General features: G+C 34.9%; 1 protein-coding gene and 1 pseudogene across 2 annotated transcripts in view; one reads left to right on the top strand and one right to left on the bottom strand.

Annotated features, from left to right (window-relative positions):
- The window catches only part of CTNNA3 (catenin alpha 3), a 1654963-nt gene that overhangs the window by 1069717 nt on the left and 561129 nt on the right, over window positions 1-24117 (top strand). The gene's annotated exons all lie outside the window — the stretch shown is intronic.
- LOC309814133 (transmembrane protein 33-like) lies at window positions 3827-4563 on the bottom strand (annotated as a pseudogene). The gene has a single exon. The product of its transcript is annotated as a transmembrane protein 33-like (transcript).

Below are 24117 nucleotides of genomic sequence, written 5' to 3'. Positions count from 1 at the left end.
TTTTCTTTTAACTTTGAAAATAATATTTTAATCATAAAAGATTTTAAGAACTTTAATGTGAACATATGATCTATCTTTTAATTTCTTAAATAGACATTTGAGCACCTACCCTGTGCCATGGTTTGTTGGTTTGTGCTTTGTCAAGAAATTCTTGCAACAAAAATGTTATATAGTTCCCACATTTTCTTTTTTAAAGATTGATTTATTGTTATTTAACCTTTAGATCTTTTTTTATCTGAAATTTATTTTTATGTCTATATGAAGTGGGATTTTTTTTTTACAGTGGTAACCGTTGGGAAACCGTCATATATTAAATAGTTGATCCTTTCCCAATTAATGTGAAATGTTACCATTTTTCATACATACACACACACTTTTTAAATGTTTCCATTGTTTTATATATATTTGTATACATATGTGTATAAACTATAAGTAATGCATGCATATATATACAATACATGTTTTATTTAATACATTATATATGTATAATACATACATATCAAATCTGAATAGTTTCTTTACTCCTATTCTGTATGAAATATAAATTGATAGATAAATTAAAATATGTTCCAAAGTATACAATTTTCTGGGATCTCTATTCTATTCCAGTGACTCATTTCTTTATCACTGCAACAGTATTATGGAAACTTTTTCCAGTTTTATTGAGATATAATTGACATACAGCACTGTATAATTTTAAAGTGTACAGCATAATGATTTGACTTAGATAAATCATAAAATGATTACAACAGTAAGTTTAGTGAACATCCATCATCTCATATAGATACAAAATAAGAAAGAAAAAAAATTTTTTTCTTGGGATTTACTCTCTTAACAACTTTCATACATAGCATACAGCCATTTTCATTATATTAACCATGTCATACATTACATCCCTAGTACATACCTTCTTATAACTAGAAGTTTGTAACTTGACCACTTTTATCCACTTCCCACTCTTTCTACTTCCTACCTCTGAAAAGCACAAACATTGTCTCTTTTTCTATGAGGTTGTTTGTTTTTGAAGTATAATTGATTTACAACACTACATGAGTTCCTTGTGCACAACATAGTGATTCAATATTTCCATATATTTCAAAATGACCATGATAAGTCTAATTACCATCTATCATCATATAAACATGATATCATGACTGACAAATTCCCCACACTGTATATTTCATACCTGTGACATTTATTTTATACATGGAAGTTTGTACCTCTTAATCTCCCTCACCTAGTTATCCCATCACCCCATCCCCTCTCCTCTGTTCTTGGTATCTATAACTTTGTTTCTGTTTTGTTATGTTTGTCCATTTATGTGTTTTTTTTAGATTTCATATGTAAGTGAAATCATATGGTATTTGTCTTTCTCTGTTTTACTTATTTCACTTAGCATATTCCCTCTAGTTCTCTCCATGTTGTCACAAATAGCAAGATTTAATTCTTTTTTATGGCTGAGTAATGTTCCATTGTGTGTGTTTATGTGTGTGTGTGTTTACCACATCTCCTTTATCCATTCATTTATTGATGAGCACATAGGTTGCTTTAATATCTTTGCTATTGTACATAATACTGCAATGCATATATCTTTTCAAACTAGTGTTTTTGTTTTCTTTTGATAAAAAGCAAGGAGTCGAATTTCTGGGTCATATGGTAGTTCTATCTTTAATTTTTTGGGTAATCTCCATACTGTTTTCCATAGTGACTGCACCAATTTACATTCCTGTAAACAAGGCATAAGGGTTCCCTTTTCTCTACATCCTTGCCAACACTTGGTATTTGTTGTCTTTTGGATAATAGGCATTCTGACAGGTGTGAAGTTGACAGCTCGTGGTTTTAATTTACATTTCCCTGATAATTAGTGATATTGAGCATCTTTTCATGTGCCTTTTGGCCATCTGTATATCTTCTTTGGAAAAATGTCTATTCAGGTTCTTTGCCCATTTTTAATTGGGTTGTTTCTTTTTTTAATGTTGAGTTGTATGAGCTCTTTGTATATTTTGGATCTTAACCCCTTAATGAATATTTTGTTTGCAAATATCTTCTCCCATTCAGTATGAGACCTTTAATTTTGTTGACAGTTTCCTTCACTATGCAAAAGCTTTTAAGTTTGATGTAGTCCCATTTGTTTATTTTTGCTTTTGTTTCCCTTTCCTAAGGAGATTTATCCCCCCAAAGTATTGCTAAAACCGATGTCAAAGAGCATCCTGCCTGAGTTTCTTTTTATTGTTTACTTAACATTGTAGTTACTTTATTGCTCTAGAAAATTTAGTTTTTATAACCATCAGATTACATACATAGTGATAATAAGACTGCCCCCCACACAATCAACTGTATATTACAAGGCTTCTCTAACTTAGTAGATAAATATTACAAAATTACAAAGCTAGCTGGTTACAGTTGAGCTAGCAAGTAGGTATCACATTTCTATAGATCAAAAAGTTGAATAAAAAGAAAACTGATGTCACTGATAAGTCACCAAGTATATTTGAGAAATCCAAGTTACATGCACATAGAAGGAAACTGGTTACAAAAACCATTACATTACTTGATGTTAACATTTTGCAATGTTTTAAACATTTGCAATCAAGCAACAATAAATAAAGATAAGAATGAATTTTAAAAAGGAGTTAATGGAAGCTGAACGGATGTATTTAACATATTACACAACTCAAATCACAGTTGCATAATACATCCAATCCCCACAAACATATCTGTGCATTACACCATTGAAACGTGCACTATTTCCCCCACAACTCCTCTGGCTCTATTCGCAATCAATAACCTTTCCTATAAACCTTTCTATTTAATCTTTTAAGTCAGATATGATGAGTAAGCATGTATAATCTTCATTATTATTTCAGAACAGATACAAAGTTTAGTCATATGCTCAATCTTCAGTTACATTACTTTCAAAAGGCATCTGAACTGCTGTAACCGTCTATGACAATTCAAGCCTAAGAAACCGAGAAAAGTGGCAGTCAAGAATCTGATCTAAGTAACTGTGTAAACTATGATAATACTAAAACCTGTGTGTCCACATTTCTAAAAGAATGATTTCCTGTTTGAGAAGTGTTACTCAATGGATCTCTGAAAGGAAAACTGACTGACTACTGTATTGCTCTCTGATGTAAAACGCTTAGGTGACCACAAATATTTACCCAGTTGGTTAACAAGCTTTCATTTGGGCCTTTTAAAAAAATATTCAAAGCCACAAAAGTAATTATGAAAATAAAATTTTGGAAGGTCATAGTATAAGATACATATAGAATTCCTATAATAATGGTACATCCAAAATAAATCTGTCCTAACAAAGCAGCACAAAATCAATTTAGAAACAATTTGAAATTACAGTGGGAAGTGTTTTTGTTAAAATCGTCAACCAAAATTACTGAATAGCAAAAGAATACTGTCTCAAAATCTACTGATTTACATGTTAATATTACCACAGTGAACTCATGCCAGATATAAATTCAGGTTACCAATTAGATGAAAACAAACTTAAGAGCTATTTTTACCAGAGAAATAAATGTACTGCATGATAAAGGCACAGCAGCATCTAAAGAATTTTTGATACATTTATCACAAGATTCAAACTTCCCTAACTATTAACAACACATTACAATAAAGTTTCTCAGCAAGTGTTTAAAAGGCTTGATTTAACATGCCAGGAAAATGAATATTTTTCTTTTGAGTTGCATTTATGTAAATTATGTAAATTGCATTGAGGTCACTTTTACATCTGGAATTAACCATCCCTAACAGAAGTACCAGCAGCTAACAATGCTTATTTATATTATATATAACTTAGCTGAGTGTTAAACTATGCAACTGTTGGTGCCAGTCTGCTTATAAAGGCAATGCTCTGGAGACAAAGTCTTCTCACAAACAATGGGCAAGGAGGTTTCATTATCAGGTGTTCAACAACAATCCTCCATTCATTAAACAAAGTCCAACAATATGGATTTCTTCGAGAGGAGTATCAAAGAGTAAGGAATCTATAGCATATAAAAGGGTGAAGCAAACTTAGTTGACCACTAAAAAGCATAAAAACTGTAGTAGGCATCAAGAATATTTCATTACAAGCAATGAATTTCAGAATATTCTGTTGATTAGCGCTTAATTTATCCAAGAGAGCTTTCAGCAGAGGTAAACAATTTGAACTCTTTGCATCAAGGACCTTTTTCGTGTATGTGGCAGCATGAAGCAAGTAAAATAACAAGACTGGGAAAATACTCATTGTAACAGGGTAGGGAATTGACAAAAATGAGTGACTAGAACAGGTAGTGGCAGCTGTCCTCTGACGAAGCGTGGGCCAGGAATGCTCTGCTTAACTGGAAGTGTGGTAATCTTTGGTGCAGCCTCAGAGCACTGGTCAGAGCATTTGCCAGCAAAGGACATTGGTAAAAGCTTGCTGCTTCATGCAACCCAGGAAGAGGCAGAACAAAGCAGAGCCATAAACTGTTAACAAGCGAGAAAGCCACATTGCCATGTCGTTTATTTGCCATCATTAATTACACTGCGCCTGCCCCTTGGGGCTGTTCAGGCCGTATCCGCCATGGGGGGCTCACACACGCATCTGGGATGCTGTCCAGCACGGTCATGAGCAAATATGGGTTTCTAGAAAGACTGAAGTGAAGGCAGAGCTTCGGAACAGGGCCCAGCAGGGCCAACCTAACACCGGCTCCAGGTTATTGCTGAACCTGGAAGTGCTCCCTTCACTTCTGTGGGGAAGAGGTGGTGATGCAGAGGGGAAACCCTCAGTGGTGCCCTGAGGCATGACAGGGAAGTGTCCCTGCCTATGTTTTTTCCTAGAAGTTTTATGGTTTCAGGCCTTACATTTAAGTCTTAATCCCTTTTGAATTTATTCTTGTATATGGTATGAGAAAATAATCCAGTTTCATTCTTTTGCATGTAGCTGTCCAGTTTTCTCAAAACCATTTATTGTAGAAGCTGTCTTTTTCCCATTTTATATTCTTGCCTCCTTCGCTGTAGATTAATTTCCGTATAAGTGTGCCTTCATTTTTCTGGTCTCCTTTTTATGTTCCACAGATCTATGTGTCTGTTTTTGTGCAGGTAGCATACTGTTTTGATTACTATGCTTTGTAGTATAGTTTGAAATCAGGGAGCATGATACCTCTGGCTTTGTTCTTCTTTCTCAAGATTATGTTGGCTATTTAGGATATTTTGTGTTTCCATACAAATTTTAGAATTATTTGTTCTAGTTCTGTGGAAAATGCCATTGGTATTTTGATAGGGATACATTAAATCTGTAGATTGCCTTGGGTAATATGGTCATTTTATCAATAATAATTCTTCCAATCCATCAACTTGATATATAAAGATATTAGAAAGCCAACTGTTTGTGTCTTCTTCAGGTTCTTTTATCAGTGTTTTATAGTTTTCCTAGTACAGGTCTTTTACCTCCTTAGTTAGATTTATTTCTAGGTATTTTATTCTTTTTGATGCAATTGTAAATTGGATTATTTTCTTAATTTCTCTTTCTGATAGTTTGTTAGTATATAGAAACACAACTGATTTCTGTGTATTAATTTTCTATACTGTATGTTTATTGAATTCATTGATGAGTTATAATAGTTTCTTGGTAACAGGTTTAGGATTTTCCATATATTGGATCTTGTTGTCTGCAAACAGTGACAGTTTTACTTTTTGCCTTACAATTTAGGTTCCTTTCATTTCTTTTTCCTGTCTGAATACTGTTCCTATTACTTCCAGTACTATGTTAAATAAAACTGGCAAGAGTGGGAATCCTTGTCTTATTCCTGATCTTAGAGGAAATGCTTTCGGCCTTTCATACATTGCATATGATGTTGTGTGTGGGCTTGTCATATATGGCCTTTATTATTTTGAGATATGTTACCTTTATACCCACTTCGTTGAACTTTTTCTTTTTATTACTATAAATGGATGTTGAATTGTGTCAAAAGCTTTTGCTACATCTATTGAGATGATCATATGATTTTTATTCAATTTGTTAATGTGGTATACCACATTGATTGTTTGAGAATATTGAACCATCTTTCAGATAAATCCTACTTGTTCATGGTGTATGATCCTTTCAATGTATTGTTGAATTTGGTTTGCTAATACTTTGCTGAGGATTTTTGCATCTGTGTTCATCAGTGGCATTGGCCTGTAATTTTTGTGTGCGTGTGTTGTGTCTTTGGTCTTGGTATGAGGGTGTCACAGTCTTAATTATGACTTTGTATTACATCTTGATATCTTCTAGGCAAATTCAGTTACTTCATTTTTTTCTTTAAAGTATTACTGTTTTACTCTTTGCTCTTTTATAACTTTCAGGATCTACTTGCAAAGTTCTATAAAAATACATATTAGAATTTTTATTGAAATTGTTAAAATGTTTTAGGTTTTAGATTATTTTATGGAATAATGACTCCTTCAAGATATTAAATATTTCCACTACTAAACATGTTTTTATATATCTCCATAATCAGATCTTTTTTTAAATGTCCTTCAGGGACTCTTTAGTATTTTTTTTATTACTAATTACAATAAATTCCATAGCCACATGCTGATGGCATCCAAATTTTTCTCTCCAGGCCAGCCCTCTTTCCTAAAGATTAGACTCAAATACTTAGTGTGCCCTTGACATTTCCACATTGATATCTAGAAGACATCTAAAGCTTAAAATAGCCAAAATGGAACAAATGTTTGCTCTATCTCCACCTCATTCTGCTTCCTCTTCAGTCTTTCTGATTTTAGTTAATGGCATGGCCTTTCACCTAGTTGCTCTGGGGAAAAACCTAAAGATTTTACTTTTTAAATTCAATAAATATTTATTGAATATATACTATGTGGTAGGCATTATTTATGCAACTGGGGAGTAAACAGTAAAGAAAACAAAAATTAGACAAAAATTCTTGACCTTGTGAAGTTTATATTCTAATGATATCTAATGGCTGGTTTTCCTATTTAATACATTAACAAGCCCTATCACCTTCACCAAAACTTAGTTATCTTGAATCTACATACTTTTCTCCATCTCGTTTGTCAACATCATAGCCTATGCCACCATCATCTATCTTCAACTACAGAAATATCATCCTATATGGTTTCCATTCTTACACTCATATCTCTCTGATCTACTTTCTGTGTAAAAGCCAAAGTAAAATTTTAAAAAATGTTTATCATAGCAATTGCTTTCCTTAGCCCCTTACAGTAAAATGCAAACTTCTTTTAATGGCTTATTCAGACTTAATATGAAATTCCTACTGCTTAACTTTCAGCCCTACTTCATATTATTTTCCTTTTCACTCATTAGATCTCTGCACATTGGCCTGTTTCTAGAATACAGTAAGCGCCTTCCCACCTGAGGGAGTTTGCACTTGGTAATTTTCCAGTGTGCTTTTCTCATATGGCCATATGGACTGCTTCTGTTATGTTTAATTTGTGAGAACTGAGCTCAAATATCATCTTCTCAGACATCAATCTCCCTAAGTTACTTGTTCAGCTATAACTTATTATGTCACCGTATTTGTTTCTTTTAAAGTCTCTTTTTTTACATTCCACATATAAGTAATATTATATGACATATGTCTTTCTGCATCTACTACAATCTGAAATTATATTTTATATTATTTTGTTACTTTTTATTATACATTGTACACACTCAAACATAAGGTTCATGAAGGCAATGATTTATAGTTCCTATTCACTACTTATGTCTCCCATACCTAGCAGAAATGCAGCATATATCATATGCTCAATAACTATTTGTCCAATATATAAGTGAATGATAGAGTTTCTAGAATGTTAAATCATTCTATATTCATAGAGGGCAGCAAGATTTTTTGCAACATCTTTTATGATACTTTTCCTAACAAGGCATGTCTTTTTTTTTTTTGACAATGTAAAAAAAAAATTACCTTAGAATTAGTTTGAGTTGTAACTGATGAAAAACAAAATCCTTAAAATGATTGATTAATGTATAGTTGCTAACCAAGGGTGAGACCTCTACTGCTGGGCTGCAGTCTGCTCTTGGCCTAGCTCATTTCAGTGTTTTACTAGTGATTTGGATAAAATTATAGAATTACGTTCTTAAATTTTTCACTTAAAAATAAGAGGATAAAGGAACTATATTAGCGGAAAGAGTCCAGTCTCAAAGAATTTGAATATTCAAAATATGGACTAAATATCACTATCCAGATGAAATATAATAGGTATAAATATTAAACGATGGATATTGAGCACTATAAAACAAATTTAAAAGTAGAGAATTGAGTAAATATAGCTTAGCAAAAATCTACTCTCCAAAAGGCTTAGAAGTTTTAGTTGATAGTAATCTTGGTGTGAATCAACAGTGTGGTGTAGCTGTCAGAAAAGACTAGTATGATTTAACATTTTTTCATCAAAGAATAAGTTCTAAAACATTCTCAACCTTCTTTGTATTTCAAAGTTATTTTCTCAAGCTGAATATTTTTTATATGGTATGTCTTGAAATTCGGAATTAGTGGGTCTAGAGTGAACCCCAGTTGCCTGTGTATGTATGCATGTACACATGTATGTATGCATATGTGCATGTAAGCTCCATTTTGACAATATTTATTCAAATAAAATATGTGCATAGGTCCACTAATTCCACTTCCAGCAATTTATAGTACAGATATATGTGTGCACATGCACAAAAGTCCATGAGCAAGTTTTCTAAAATCTTTTTTTAATTGAATTAACACTGACATAGAGTATTATATTAGTTTTAGGTATATATCATGTTGATTCAATATGTTTGTACATTATGAATTTATTACCACAAGTCTAGTTACCATCTCTCACCATACAGAGTTATTACAGTATTATTGACTGTATTCCCTATGCTGTACATCACGTCCCTGTGACTTATTTGTTTTACAGCTGGACATTTGTACCTCTTAATCCCCTTCACCTATTTTGCCTGTCCCCCCGCCACGTCCCCTCTGGCACCACCAGTTTGTTATTAGCACGGTTTTTATGCAACTTAATCTGTTATGGCAAAAGCTAGAACCAACCTAAATATTGGGTAGCAGAGAATGTAAAAAGTTGTTTAAAGTAGTAAGTCAGCTCAATATTTGTTTTGATATGGAAGATACTCAAGATAATTGAAAAAGGTATATTTCACATGAGTATGTATATTATCCCACTTATGTGAAAAAAAGGAGATGATTGAGCCATATGTTTATGTACTCATCGGAAAATTTTTCAAAAAGGTTCTCATGAAAATTTTAATAGTGTTTACTTCCAAGAAATGAAACAGGAGGAATACTTTCAGATCTCATTTTATTTCTTTAAGGACTCTGAGTTTAACCAGAAATAGGTATTTTCTTGATTTCAAAACGAAACCTAAGCAATTTAAAAAATTCTAGATTAATTCTGGCGTGAGTCAGGTTGAGAAAACACAGGGCAGAAGGAGCTAATGGGGCTGCACTTAATTCCCGTTTGTTAAATGCCATTGAATTCACCTAGGTTTCAGTGAACTGGATCATCCTGGTTCTTACACAAGTCCTCTTGTGTCTAGAGGACTACAACTGTAATACTTTGCCCAGTTACAGGTGTCACACTTTTAAAGGATTGTCACTTGCAGCATATTTAGCAGAGAATATCTGAAATAGTGATATGACTTGAAACTATGCCATATAAAAAACTCCTAAAAGCAACTGGGAATTTTTAGCCAGGAAAAGGTAAGACGTGGAGAAATATGATCACTGTCATCAAATCTTCAAAGGGCTATGATGTGAAAGACTTGCTCTGAAGGTCCCTAAGGGGCAGAACTACATCCTATGAGCAAGAGCTAGAAAGATACAAATCTTATCTCAGTATAGAATGAATTTTCTAAAGGAGCTCTCCTGGAGGAAATTGGACTTTGTTGAGAGGGAGGGATTTGGAGTTTCTCAATGCCACAGACATTTAAAGGTAAGGAGGGTGATCTTTAGACCAAGCTATTGTGTAGAGGGTAAGAAGTTGGCCTACAAGCCTTTTAATGCCCAATCCTGAGATCTTCTATTGGATGTGTCTTTTATTTAAAGGAGAGAAATGTGATCTGGATGATAGCATTGCTGGAGTACTATAGCTATTTGAACTCAACCTGGCAGAAGGATAAAGCTATCACTATCTATAGGGCCTAATCCTTGTTCCATTTTAACAAGTAACTTGGAAGGTTATTTTGAAGGTAAACATTTTGTATTTGCATATGGAACAAATAGGAGAAAGAATTCAAGGTTCTAAAATATGTTGATAATCTGGACTAATGTTTGAAAACTCATAAGCTAACATTTAAAATGGTAAATATAAAGTCAGAGCCTTAGGTTAAATAAAATCTACTGCACAAGAGGATAGGCAAAACATTGCTTATGAAAAGCACCTGGAAAAACAGGAGTTGAGAGGGACATTTGTTATCTAGTTCAGTGAATTCCAAACACTGGTCCATGAAAGCGTTCTCATGCTCTATAGTGAAATTAGGTCAATAGAGTTAAATTTTTTTTAAGTAAAATTTATTCAACTTTTTACTCAAAATTAATGTATTTTCTACTTTGATATTCATCAAAAACAGGTGACATTTGTATAGCTGACACAGCTTTATAAGTCGGTAGCATGATATGGGGACCATCTTATAGCTTTAAAGTGATTATGAGGCTTAGCTTGTAGAATATGGGAAACTTCCCACTGTACTTGGCACAGAAATGTCCACGTCTAGAATACCACGTGGGTTCAGGCCCTGCAATTTAAGGGCTCGGTAGAAGAGGAATGAGTTGTTTAAGCCAGAGTTAGTTATTACCTCATCACTGGAAGTGATTTTTAAACAGAAGTCAAATAGGCTATGCCTTGTCAAAGATGTTGGAAAGAGAATTTCTTGATTGGGTGGTAGAGGTATTAGATGGTATTAAATAAGATTCTTTAATTAGTAAAAAACATGGGAAAACTTTGGATATTTTCCCTTACGGTGAATACACTTACACTCAATTGGGCAGACTCTCACAGGTGCTTAGACTTTCCAAAATCAAGTCAAATTTTCAAATCTCTGTCACATTTGCATCAATATCTCGTATAGCTTTGTTTCATCTTCTTCTGTTTATCCCTTTCATCAAATGGTATCCAATGACCTGACAGAGCTAAAACAACTTGCAGAGGCATCTAGTTTATTTTCAGCCATATGCTTGGGGATATATTTTCATAAATTGCTTATTGGAAATCTATAATTACTTTCTAAAAGGGTTGTATATTAGATATGTTGAAAAGTAGGGAGGAAAGTCGAGGCTGCCCAGACATAGAAGTCTGTGAAGTATAAAAAGAACAAAGCACCTGGGGGAGGGTGTGCACTGAAGATCACCTGAATTTATATTTAAACGTGGAAAAATAAAATCCCCATGAAGGTAGGTATTTTTGGTTCCCTGACGTACCCTAAGAATAATGCCTGACACATAGTAGGCACTCAGTACATTTTTATAGAGTAAATGATTATATCTGCATAAACTTATTTTTCATTGTAGACATTGGCAGGAGCATGCTGAAAGCCAGCATTATTCCTCATCCTTCTTTGTTCTCTAAGTATAGAAACTCCCAGTTTCTAACCATTTCTAACCAAAGTGATAAAAGGTCCCAATATAACACTTTGCTTGAAGTACAAATCATGTAAAGTGACTAGCATTATCTGTCTCTGCATGGACAGGATAGTTTTGTTATAATAACAGCTTGTTCTGATAAAGTTATGATGTGTTACTGTATTTAGTTCATGCTTCAGTAAGGGCATTGGGCTATCACTTTCAAATGGAAAAGTATGTCCTGATTTGTATGAGTTTTTTGTTGTTGTTTTTGTGATCAAGGAGCTGTCATATCTATGAATTGAAAGTACTTAATTGTCTAAGTATCATACTCTGGGGAAGCAGATATGTTTTCTTTTCATCTTTTATAGATGATAATGATGGATGTTTTGTTTGCAGCTAAACAGTGTAGGACTCAAATAATCAATTTAGAATAATCATATTTTTTAACAATCCCAGAGTGTACCTATGAGAGTTGTGACAGGCCTTTTACAATTATACCTAATCTATTTCTTTTCTCTTCAGAGAATGGCAAAAAAAAAAAAAAAAAAAAAAAAAATCTAAGATTTTGGAAACCAAGAGTCATGCAAGACATAAACAGGCTAAAATGAGGTGATCATTTCTTTTAAAGCTGATTATGATTGGCTTGTTGATCTTCAGGACTGTCTAGGATGATTTCCAACTGGAAGCCTAGAATCAGTCTCTTCTCTGCCATGCTGTGATATTTATATGGAGAGACAGTGCCTGAGAAAGCTATGAACACAGTTGCTTTCCAAGCCTGGAAATTAAGCTCTGTATTATTGTAGTATCATTGTTCTAAATCCTATCCTGATTACACAGTTGGCCACTCCCTTCCACTCAACCAAAGGATCTCTTTAATTTGACAAATATTTGGTGACCACCTATCAGGAGCATCTGTGAAACTAGGGCAAGCAAGGAGCAGGCAATAAAGATTCATGGAGTACCCACTAAAACAGTTCTCAGGAGTGAGGTCTGGGTTCAATTAGGAGGGGCTTTATCTAAGAAATTATGAGGTTATGTGTCCTAGAAGAAGAAATGGAAGCGTAGAAGAGAAGTCTCAGCTATTAAATTTTAGTGGGGACGTGGGATCAAAGTTAGATAATGGCTTAAAAGTAAGTAGCCAGAACTAATTGTGATTCCAAATGAAGGCTGAGGCAGTAATTTCAGGATTATTCACAAACCAGAGAGTCTATGCTAGAGCCCTCATTTACGCTCATGGTATATGCTATAATATTAAGTATGTTAGCATAAAGGATCTGTGCCAGCCTCTACTTACAGAGGAAAAAGTAAGACGGAGCTTTACTACATTACATTTCCAATGAGAAGGGAAAATGTATTATCCAGGTATTGATAGAAACAAAGTGGTGTTAGAGAAGAATACATGAAATGCCATGGAAGCTACAGATACATGTCAGGGGATTCTGGGAGGACTCTCAGAAAAGTGACATTTTCTATAGGCCTTAAAGGATGAGCAAGATTTGGACATTTGGGAAAATGTAAAAAGGGCATTCTAAGCAGAGGAGATGGAAAAGTATATAACTGAAATTGAAAAAAGTAAGTAATTTAATCTGTCTAAGCCACACTGTTTCTTAATGGGAGCTCCTGGCATTTGGGGTGGGACAATTCTTTGTTGTATGGGACAACAACATCAAAGGCCAGGTGGGGTTCTACATGCCAGAAAACCCAGAATCTAGGGCACTAGATACACAATCACCATCTCCCCCAGCACAATCTTTGTGATAACCAAAAATGCCTCCACACATTTCCAAGTGCTTTCTAGGAGATATTGCCTCATTTGAGAACAAGTTGGAGGGCATAGGATGTGGAAAAGGGAGAGGTTGGATCCACAATTGAAACAAAGGTTATAACCCTTACTGCCAAATGAAAGAATTTACATTTGGAATTTAGTAAAGGATGGCAATTCATTACCGGTTTTGAGTAGGAGACTGACATCATCACAGCTTTGCTTCCTGGGTATTAATCTGGAAACTCTGTGTCAACTGGGTGGAAAAAGGGATAGGCAGGACCAGTTAAGAGATTATTGAATATAATACACAGAAGTCAGAATTTGAATCAGAGATGTGAGAATAAAAATTATAGATGGGATAAATTATAAATGGACGATATAAATTGGCCAGAAATTGAAAACAAATTAAATGATGGTGATGATGGAGGCAAAGAGGATAAATTTTGGATAGTTTTGGCTTATACCTGGGAGGATAGTGGTTCTATTAGGAGAAATTGTAAATATGATGAGGAAGGAGGAGTCACTTTAGGGCAGGAATTAATATATTTAAAGTGCTACCTGAACATCCAAGTAGTACTTTAAATATATTTAAGGTATTCTCAAGATAAGGTTGAGATTATAGCAAACAACACATACAAGAACTTGAGATATCACAGCTAGATATGGTAGCCATTCATACAGAGGCAATGGTTAGAACCATACATGTAGGACCAGTTTGCTAAAGAGCAAGAGAAAATAAAGGGATCAAAGGCAGAACCTTAAGAAAAGACACCTAGGAGAGAAGAAGAAGAATTTGAGGAAGAACAGTTATCGAAGTAAGAGGAAATTCAGGAACAGGTGGCTTGGTGGAAGCCTGGCAAGTTGAGCATGTCAGCACAGTGGACAGCGCTGCCACGTGCTCCAGAGAGCTCTGGTGGGATGTGTACTGACAAGTCTCTGGTGGAGCTGGAAATTCGGAAGTCAGCAGTGATCTTAACAAGAGAGGTTCTGGTGGCATTGTGGGAAAGGAGGGGAGAGTGGAGCTGGACGATATAATTCTAAATTTTTTTTTCCTTAGGCATTGAAAAGTAAACCTAACTGTGGAAAAGAAAAACACCGGGAATCCCCACTTCACAGACTTTACTCTAGAGTCTTACCATACTTTTTACTTCCAGTTAATTTTTCAATATTGCTTTTCATCTCCAGTGTCTGTACAGTACAGTAGGTCTTTAAATAATTCGAGCTGTGTTCTCTAAATTATGTTTTAATTCAGTGAGCACAGCCTCATGGAGTTAAGTATGAATAGGACCTATTGCAGATTTTTGATAAGCGATAAATAAGACCAAGATTCCAAATTATAGTCCTATAGCTGAAAGACTCTGAACTCTCATTTTATGTGTTGTTATTGACAATGCCACTGACCCCTACATCCCGATTTAGATTTAGAGGGATTTTCTGCATTCTTTTCAAGAAAAGGGTGTTCCACTTCCACACCCACACTGAATCAGAAGCTTGGAACTATCAGATGACTCTCAGTCTCTTGGAATATACACTGAGTAGGGCAATGACCTGGGAAAGTCAGTTTTAAGAGAGCAATGGAATAGACTTAAGAATAAATGTGAAAAGAATATATGTAGACCAACAATCATTATTTTTTTTTAATGTTATAGTTTCTGTTCTAAAGCTGCCTTTGCTGACAGTGTTCCATAAAATAAAATACTCTGCCATTTTGGGTCACCCAGAGAGAACAGGACTAGGAGAATGGGAAACAATTTGAATAGACATTACCATTATCACATGTGCTCAATATAAAAGGCAATGTGCAGATACCAGATCAAGGGGAGTGAAATAGAACTGTGTTGAGGTCCAGAAGCTATAAGGTCATTGCTCCATAAGATAGAATGAACTAGGTTGGGGAATTTATACAAGTCAAAATGGTGTTTCTAATAAGTAGCAAGGTATCAATAACACATTGAATAGTTTATATTTTTAAAAGTAGATTTAATCTGTGTTTTGATCTACGCTTTCAGAAATAACAGTCACTGTACTTATATTGTAATAAAATTCCACTCTTCATCTAATGAAAACAACGTGAGTGAAAAATCTCACAAAATAATCATACCATCTGCTTTTGAACATATACACACCTTCTGAATATGTAACACTTGGTAACAAAGTACATTGAGGAAGAGATGGCCATCTGTCATGCAACTGGGATGTGGCAGGTGCATTCCCAGAGTTTTCATACTTAACTCTTGTGACATCAAATCAATGGACTAATTTTATGTATAAGGAAGAATTTCTTCAGGATTTGTATACTAACATTCTTCTTGGTTTTAGAGGAATTATTTCAACAGAGTTTTTATCTATTCATATTTGTGTAATTCTCCAAAGAACATATACTTTTTTTTTCTATTTCTCCTTTCTGTAAAAAAGGTGATAAAGAAAATTTCCCAGAAATCTTTACTTTCAACATAGAGTCTGTAATGCCTTATGACCCTCATGTATTTAGGGCTTGCTATTTCAGAATTCTAACCTTGGCTTCTTCACAAAGGGTAGCAGTCCTATTTGATATGTATGTATCACTTTATTATTTAAACAGGCTTTGTAATTTCTTTAAGCTATCACACTGAGTAAGGTTCAATCCCAGAGAGGTTAAATGAGCTCTCTAATATTACACAGCACACTGGGGGAAGAATTTAGAATATAATTCTTGTCCTCTAAAATCACTTAATTAACATCTCTGTTTACTTAACAGGATGAGCAAAAAATGATAGATCAATGTGTTAATCATGTCTTTTTGCTATAGTATTTTCAAATATTTAATAGTCAAAGCTTTTGATTAAAAAAGCTTCTATGGGCAGGTAGCTGGGTATAAAAGTATATATTTAAGATAATAAAGCAATAGTTGGTCCCTTTGAGCCCATACATGGATAATGCTAGAAAGAACAATTTGACTTTAAAAGATTGAATTGTTTCAAGCTGTGTATTCTCATTTTCTTGAAAAGTATTCTTTTATATTTAAATCACCTGTTTAGGATTCAGGCAATATACTAAATTTTTTAAGAATTTACTCTAAAAAATCACACTCTTTTGAACATTGTCTCTTTTATCAGTTAATGAAATTATGTAACTTCATGTATTTGTTTTGAGGTAATGACTATAGATGAGTTCATACTAAACTTAAGGTTCAATTTCAGTAACTATATTAGTCTTGGTATTTGTTGAATTTGCTTCTTCTTTCTACTTTTTAGTATTATTCATTTCTACATCAACAATGACTCTGTATGCCTCTTATTTTGAGCTATTTCAAATAATTTTTCTAATCTGGAAAGTTATTAATTACAAGTGAATGATTGAATAAGAAATAAATATTTCCCAAAGACTTTAGCTCCATTCCTAGGTGAAATACTGACCCAAGAAGTGTACACTTACTCTCCCTCACATATAAGTGCTGTTGAATATTTTTGGTGGTGATGTTGAAGATATTTAAATGAGGTTGGTGGAGGGTGGAGGCCAGAGAAGTTACTTTAATATAAGAACAGGCAGGGTGTAAGTAAGTCTGGGAGAAACTATGGCAAACTGGAAATGTTTGCCTGCCTTAAGTCCTTCGAATTTATTTCCCAAGACCTTTGAGGTCACTCCTCCCACCCCTTCCCCACCCTCCCAAAAAAGGGAAGACAAGAACAGAAAAGCCCCTGTAGCCAGTTTTTAGATCCCTATTCTAGTACAATATTTGACTTCTATTTAGGGTACATTTTGTTTGTTTTTCCCTCTCAACAACCCTGTAATTAGCTAAAGGTATTATTGCATTTTCCCAGAAATACTGTTGTGTAGATAGAGATAGTTCATGGATAATACAGTAGTGAGATAAACCATTGTAAGGAAAGAGACTTTGGCCTCCAGATAGGTCTGGTACCAATTTGAGAGTAGGGGCCATCAGATAGGAAAGCAGACTATAGTGTGAGGCAGCTTAGGGGAAATGAGTCAGAAGTGTAAGGATCCATCACAGCTCTTGAGTGCAAAACTCCCTGTCAGCATTCCAAGAAGAATTTATGGTTGTTCTCAAGCAGATACTTATGTCTGTGACCTGGGAGGCAAGTACCTATTAGCCAGGCTTTACTGATAAGTGAATAAAGAGGTGACAAACACATTCCTGTTGAAACCCTTGCTTCTTTGTGCTTAGTACACTCTCAATGGCCAGTAAATAATAATGATGATTTTGCTTTTTGCCAGATGTTTCCTATAAATCACAAAATACAAAGACAAAGATTTGAAATCTTTTCAGAACACAAGTATGAATAAAATGAGGTCATTTGTTGCCGTCGTGGGTAGTACTTCTCAAGACAGAATTTTCATAACAAATAGTTTCTAGAAAGATCTCTTTGGAAGATATGGGATTTTTAACTTAGACTTTGCATGTAGGTCAATGGGTATTGTCTTTTGGGAGTCATGTCACTTAACACAGAAGATCCATTGATTTATACTACAAATGTTTATTGAGGACCTGCTTCATACCAGGTACTTTCTAGGCACTGAGGATACTATAGTAAATACAACAGTCAAAGTGCCTGTCCTATTGGAGCTTATACTCTATACAAGAACTAGCAATAATAATAAGTATGGAAACAAGGACATAGACAAGATAATTTTGGATAATAATAGCTAACACATAGCTTTTGTATGTGCTAGACCAGTGCTAAATACTTTTTTTATATATTAACTCATTTAATCTTCACAGTAAACCCATGTGGCAGGTACTATTATTTACACATTCTTATAAATGAGGAAACTGGAGTCCAAAACATTCATGTAACTTGTCAAGTCAGAAGGATAAGGAGCTGGGAGCTAGGATTCAAATCTGAACAGCTTGATCTTTTAACCCATACTGTTACCCACTGTGCTGCATGCTGCCCTATGAGGGAAATCAGATAAGCTGAGACAGAAAGGAACTATGGGCAAAAAATGCCTGGGTGCAGAGGTGACATTTGAGTTGATAGTTTTACAGCAAGAAAAAACATACCATGTGGAGTTTTGAAGAAAAAGCTTTTCAGGCAGAAGAAATTTGTGTAAAAGCCCCCAAATTGGAATGAATTCAACCTATTTGAGTGAAGAGATGTAGGGTTGAGTAGGAAGGAAAAGGAAAGGGCAGGGATTAGACCTTGTCAGACCATGTGAAGTAGGTAACTACAGTTCTACTGGAGGAATTTAATCAGCGTAGTGGCTGATGTATGGCAAATGGATGATAGAGTTACAAGAGTGAAAGAAAGGTGATGAGTTGGTTAGGAGGCTATCCAGTTGTCTAGGAAAGAATGATAATGGCTCAACCTATGGTGGTGATTATGGAGATAGTGAAACCTATAACACTGAGAAAATATTTTGGAAATGGTAGTGGTAGGGTTTATTGAATGTGGTAGGTGAGAAAAGAGCATGATTAGGCACAGACTCTGAGGTTTGGGGTCTAAACATCAGAGTGAACAGTGGTGTCATTTACTGAACTGCAAAAGATTTGAGGAGATGCCATTTGGGGATGTGAAAAATGAGTTCTGTTTAGGCAATATACTAGGAATGAGATAATCACGTGTAAATGTCAGGTGGAGGAGAGAGATCCGGTGTAAACTTTAGAGAAGAGCTTTAGGCAGGAAAATTGAAACTTGTCAACATATAGATTATATTTAAAACCATTGGATGGGATGATATAACACCAAAGGGGAATTTAGTCTTCAGAAGAGGAAGGAAGGAGGGTTATAATTATGGGGCACTCCAACATCAGCTAACAGCAGAGGAGAAACCCATGAAAAGCAACTGAGAAAAAATAACCAGAGAGCAAGAAGAAAACCATAAGAAGGTGGAATAGTGGAAAACTAGAGAATTAGTTTAGAAAACTAGAAACACTAGAAGGAAGTGTTTAACTTATGTCACTTATTACTTGAGACTCAGGGAAGGTGAGACCTGAAAAACTACTCTTTGGTTACAAACAGATATAGTAGACAAAACTTGATTTGATGGGGCTTTATTAATTAAGACTCATTCTGTATGCCAGTTAAATTTCTGAATAAGGTGACCCAAGGGACCCTTAGAGTGGTGATTCTCAAAGTGTGGTCCTTAGACCATCAGTATTAGTGTCACCTTGAAACTTATTAGAAATGCAAGAGTTAGGCCCACCCTAGACCATATAAATTAGAAACCCCAGTGATGTGTCCAAGCTGTGTTTTGACAAGTATGTGAGTGATTCTGATACACGCTATAGCTTCACCTCAATAATGTTGTGACGGAGTAGTCTAGTACAGGGTCTGGAGACCTGATTATGTGTATCTCTCACCAACTCCATGTCCCTTGTGCCTTGAAATTGACCATAGTAGGAGTATACATATCAGGGAAATCAGAAATCCCCAAATGCTACAAATCAGGGCTTCCCCCCACTCATCCCCCCCTTTTTTTTCTGAAGAGCTTATTGTTAAACCTTTACCAACAAACTACTACTGGTAAATTCAGTAGATCTGGGGTGGAGCCTGAGAATTTGCTTTTCTAACAAGTTCTCAGGTGATGTTGATGCTACTGACCCTGGGTCCACACTTTGAGAATTATCAAAACTAAATTTGTTTTATTCTGTCATACTTCTCAAATGTTCTCCCATTCCTTTTTATGCATTTCTAATTGCATGATCTTCAAAATTCTCTTTCAATTTGTTTTCATCTTTATCTGAATTTGGAGTAAATTTTCACTCCATCATCATTACCATTATTTTAGTCTTCATTACTTCTGGCCCCCATTATTACTAGAGCTTGTCTCCATGACAGTCTCCTCTTATTTATCTGGCTAACATTGTTACCCTGTACAGACTCTTTGATGTTTCCCTCTTCACGCCTCCCACCTTGGACATAAGGTCATCTGTTGGCTGCTCTTGCTTCCTGCATCAATTTCAATTTCCTTTTGTGCTTGAAAACCAAGCACTTATTACCGGGTGTTTTCCACCTCACACCAACATATATCCATCCCTTAATTTTTTGAATCAACCTACTTTATTCCTATGTCTAGGCTTTTGTTCATAACTCTGTGGACACCTGACCTGTACTAATTTCCTTCCATCCCTCTTTATCCTCTATATACATTCTACCTTTCCTACACATTCCAGCTCAATGATATATTTTACCAACATGTATTTGACAAGATCTATAATTATATCTTTGTGTCCAAGACAGAAAAATTAAAGCTGAGTGTTGGTGTAATTAGGGAAAATTGTCGTAGGTTAACACAAAGGATTTCAATAAAGAGGTCAATTTTATCTTGGAGGCTCTGTACTTCTTTATGTCCTTTTCAAATATTTATTTTGAAGAAAAGAGAAGATCTAACATTTATTGAACATCTATTTTCTAAATACTGTGATAAGCATTTTCCCTACTTTATCTCATTTGTATTCTCACAGCAACTCTGTGAAGAGGTACTATTGCATGGGTCTCTTGAAAATCCAGAAATCTATTTATCAAGTCTACTGTTAACATAAATCTGGTTGAAAAAGCTAATGTTATGGATGATCAGGTCATGAGTCACCATATCTTGTCAAGCTAGAAGAATGAGTCAAAAGTCAACAAGGGTCATTTAACAGCAATAACTATAAAATATATATCCAAATTAAATTCATCCTTCATATATATATATGTTCTTACAGAATTTGCTTTACTGAAGTTTATGGGAGAGGTCAAATGAAACTCCCTAAAGCTCAATATGAGCTGATAGGGTGATATAGGTGCTAATAAAGCTAATACACTCTTACTTTTGTAATTATAGAAGTATAGCATCCAGAAGATCAAGGAAAGTTATGTTTCCTGTGTATTCTCATCAGCCAATACTCATTTGGAGTATTGTGTCATTTTTAGTTAATCTATTTAAAGAGGATTTTGATAAATTATAGAGTATAAAATGATGACTACTAGGATGGCACCTTTATCATAGTTGACAGAGTAGAGAATACTGAGTGGTAATATTATTACTTGCATTGAAATTCTGCCACATGGAAGGACTGGAGCAGCTGAGACATGAAAATAGGCAAATAGATGGAAATTAAAAAGGGTTAGATTTCAGCTCAATGTAAAGAAACTTTTCTGGAGTCAGCCAGAACAGCCCAGCAGTCGAATGGACAGCCTCAAGAAACAGACGACATCCCATCATTGAATGAGATCAAGGAAAGCATTTTTCTATCTTTAAAGATTCTGGGATTTTATTCTCTCTTTCATTTGCCTTCAGGCTGCTCTTATTCAAAATTATCTCTCCCCCTTCTGATTTGTAATTACATTGAAGGACCACATTTATTAATTAAAGCACTTAATTACTCTTCCTTCCATGGGCATTGATATTATTCTCCAATATCCCTTCTCCCACTAAAGTCCTCAATAGGGGGAAAAAACTGCCATTATGTTTTATAGCCCACTTTGTGAACTGGGCTGGGATTCTGAACACATACCTGGGATTCAATAAGCACTTGTTGATTGACCAGTAATTTTCCAACGTGCTGAGCCTGCTCTCTTTTGCAAGCACAATTATAAACATTTCTAGGAGCCAACTCAAGTTCTTAAAATGATGTGGATGATGTTCTATTCTCTCCCACTTGAGTAGCAATCACACTGCAGAAACCACTGTCAGCAAAATAGGACAAAACTGTTGTTTGATTCCCTTAATAAGAGAAGACAAGAAAATAATTCTCATTTAAAACCACTCTCGTTCAGTTATAAACTGTATTAAATTTTACTCTGCATGCAGAACTAAGTCGTGTTTCTAGCTTCCACAAACAACTTAAGTGCTTCATATATATTAGCAATGCCATCTCTGCACATACATAAGTCATTTTTCTCCCTTTCTCTATTAATCAAATGTATCTTCAATCAATGGTATATTTTATAGCCTTTATAATTACTGTTTTCTAATACTGTTTTTTCCTCTTTAGAAATGTGGTGAACTGTATCTAATTTTAACATTATTCCTGTATGTTACATGACTATGTTAAAAATAAATGCAGTGGCAATTTTAATGTAATCCATCTCACCGAATCAAATATGTCTCACTTTCTGATTCATTTTCCTTGTTTTTCTTGTTCCTATACATTTTCCTCATTTACTGTTTTTATTTATTTTTTCTATTTTAACAGAATCCTAACCAGTAGGTTTTCTATTTTAATAGAATCATAACCAGTATCTGGATAAATGTATATAACTTTAGGTTTATGCCTTAACAAATGGTAGAATAATCTAGACTTCATTTTTTTCTCAAAATGATATATGTAACATGTCTTTTGCTGGTATCCAGCTGTCCTGTACAGGTGATTTAATATTTCATGTATGTTGAAAGGAAGAGAAATAGTGGGTTTCTAGTCTGGAAATGGGCACTCTAGTCTTCTGCACTGATTAACTATGTGGCTTTAGACAAGTTATTTGAACCTTAAACTCTCAGGTTTGTTAATCTTTCCTTGTAAGTTGGTGGATTTGAACTAGATTTCTAAGATCCCTTCTAGATCTAAAATTAAGCAATTTCAGGAAGACTTTAACTTTAAAATTTTGTACCAGTATATCATATTTTAAACACATAACAAATATTTTATATTGTAATTTAACATATTGAAACAATATGTTCGAATCATCAGTTCACAATCTTCACTATTATTTAAACATTTTATACTACTAAATATTTTTCTTCAAAAATAGTACTGCTTTCAATATTTCTTTTGCATACTTTTTTTTTTTTTTTTTTTTTTTTTTTGCGGTACGCGGGCCTCTCACTGCTGTGGCCTCTCCCGTTGCGGAGCACAGGCTCTGGACGCGCAGGCTCAACAGCCATGGCTCACGGGCCCAGCTGCTCTGCAGCATGTGGGATCCTCCCGGACCGGGGCACGAACCCACGTCCCCCGCATCAGCAGGCGGACTCTCAACCACTGCGCCACCAGGGAAGCCCTTTTTTGCACACTTTAAGAAGAAAGTAATTTTGTTCTACTTTATTGTTAAAAAAACATAGGGAAACATTTTTTATGAGAGTCTCAAAAGCAGTTCATATAACAGCACTCTAAGCCCACTTGTTTTATTCCCATTGAAACATGGAATGGTCCTTCTTTTAATCTGATGATGACTGTTTTTCCCTAAGTGTTCTCATCTAAGGGCAAAAGCAATGGAATCGAATGATGAGTCAAAGCATGTTAAGCCATCTGTTTTAGAATAAATAACTGCCATTATTTCTGTTAATATTAACACATTTCATCTTGTATGCTATTTCTTAATTAAAAGTGCACATCCTACTCTTAAAAGTAGTAAAAAGGAATCTCTAATTTTTCGATTGACTGTTTAAACCCAGTCACACAAATATTCTAGTTTCCCACCCTGAAGGAGGGGAAATTTCTGTTGATGTTGATGCATAATGATGTAGAGCAACAGCAATAGGTATTTATTGTAAAACAAAAAATGTTGATATAGAAGATAGTTGGTTTTCTCCCATACCCATTCCATTCTTTTCCTCAGTTCCATGGGGAGATGGAGGTACTGATTAAATCAAACAAACAAGTCCCTGTTGGGCATGTGATGTATATTGTCACAATCAAAGTGAAATAGAAAAATTTCATTAGGTAGCTGGGGGCTTCCCTCCTCTGCCTTCCTCCCCTGCCCCATTCTCTCCCCTCCCTTCTTCTTCCCTCTCCTTCTCCTCTCTCTCTCTGAATGTGATGTGACCAAGGGTACTGAATAGGCCTAAGAGCTACTGACATCCTTTTGGCAACCACAAAGAAAACCAACTTAAGGACAAAGTGAAGTTCAGAAAACAAAGTGAAAATCAAGGGAA

The sequence above is a fragment of the Mesoplodon mirus genome (genome assembly GCF_964341445.2).
Source record: "Mesoplodon mirus genome assembly, chromosome: 2".
NCBI classification, from domain to species: Eukaryota; Metazoa; Chordata; class Mammalia; order Artiodactyla; family Ziphiidae; genus Mesoplodon; species Mesoplodon mirus.
This window is presented reverse-complemented; position numbering and strand designations above follow the sequence as displayed.